This window comes from Trichechus manatus, unplaced genomic scaffold (assembly GCF_000243295.1).
Source record: "Trichechus manatus latirostris isolate Lorelei unplaced genomic scaffold, TriManLat1.0 scaffold00016, whole genome shotgun sequence".
Classification (NCBI taxonomy): domain Eukaryota; kingdom Metazoa; phylum Chordata; class Mammalia; order Sirenia; family Trichechidae; genus Trichechus; species Trichechus manatus.
In genome coordinates, this window is record NW_004443952.1 from 25,637,297 (window position 1) to 25,639,243 (window position 1,947).

Here is a 1,947-nt window from a genome sequence, read left to right on the forward strand (position 1 = left end):
GTTCTTCTGGCAGTCCATGGTATATTCAATATTCTTCACCAACACCATAATTCAAATACATCAATTCTTCTTCAGTCTTCCTTATTCATTGTCCAGCTTTTGCATGCATATGGGGAATTGAAATCACCATGGCTCGGATCAGATGCACCTTAGTCCTTAAAGTAACATCTTTGCTTTTGAACACTTTAAAGAGGTCTTTTGCAGCAGATTTGCCCAATGCAATGCATCATTTGATTTCTTGACTGCTGCTTCTATGGGCGTTGATTGTGGATCCAAGTAAAATGAAATCCTGGACAACTCCAATCTTTTCTCTGTTTATCATGATGTTGCTTATTGGTCCTGTTGCGAGAATTTTCATTTTCTTTACGTTGAGTTGTAATCCATAGTGAAGGCTGTAGTCTTTGAACTTCATCAGTAAGTGCTTCAAGACCTCTTCACTTTCAGCAAGCAAGGTCGTGTCATGGGCATATGACAGGTTGTTAATGAGTCTTCCACCAATCCTGACACCCCATTCTTCTTCATATAGTCCAGCTTCTCGGATTACTTGCTCAGCATACAGATTGAATAAGTATGGTGAAAGGATACAACCCTGAAGCACGCCTTTCTTGACTTTAAACCATGCAGTATTCCCTTGTTCTGTCTGAATGACTGCCTCTTGGTCTAAGTACAGGTTCCTCATGAGAACAATGAAGTGTTCTGGAATTCTCCTTCTTCCCAATGTTACCCATAATTTATTATGATCCACACAGTCAAATGTCTTTGCATGGTCAGTGAAACACAGGTAAACATCTTTGTGGTATTCTCTGCTTTCAGTCAAGATTCATCTGATATCAGCAAAGATATCCCTGGTTCCACGTCCTCTTCTGAATCCAGCTTGAATTTCTGGCAGTTGCCTGTTGATGTACTTCTGCAACTGCTTTTGAATGATCTTCAGCAAAATTTTACTTGTGTGCGTGATATTAATGATACTGTTCAATAATTTCCACATTCTGTTGGATCACCTTTCTTTGCAATAGGCATAAATATGGAGCTCTTCCAGTCAGCTGGCCAGGTAGCTGTCTTCAAATTTCTTGGCATATAGAGAAATAAAAACTGTCACACGAGTAGGTATATGTACACCCATGTTCATTGCAACACAGTTCATGATAGCAAAGAGATGGAAGCAACCTACGTGCCCATCAACAGACGAATGGGTAAACAAATTATGGTATAGTCACACAATGGAATACTACACGATAAACAACAATGATGAATCCATGAAACATAACATGGAGGAATCTGGAAGAAATTATACTGAGTGAATTTAGTCAGTCACAAAAAGACCATTATAAGAATTCAAGAAAAGGTTTAAATATAGAAGAAAACATTCTTTGATGGTTACGATGGTGGGGAAGGAGGAATAGGGTTATTCACTTACGAGATAGTAGACAAGAATTATCTTAGGTGAAGGGAAGGACAGCACACACTACAGGGGAAGTCAGCACAACTAGACTAAACTAAAGCTAAGAAGTTTCCCGAATACAATCAAACACTTCGAGGGACAGAGTACCAGGGCTGAAGGTCTGGGGACCATGCTTTCAGGGAACATCTAGGTCAACTGGCATAACAAAGTTTATTAAGAAAATGTTCTGCATCCTACTTTGCTGAGTGACGTCTAGGGTCTTAAAAGCTAGCGAGTGGCCATCTAAGATATATCAATTGGTCCCAACCCACCTGAAGTAAAGGAGAATGAAGAACACCAAAGTCACAAGATAAGTATTAGCCCAAGAGACAGAAAGGGCCATATAAACCAGAGACTGCATCAGCCTGAGGCCAGAAGAACTAGATGGTGCCTGGCTACCACCAATGACTGCCCTGACAAGGAACACAACAGAGAGTCCCGGATGGAGCAGGAGAAAGGTAGGGTGCAGAACTCAAATTCTAGTAAAAAGACCAGACTTAATGGTC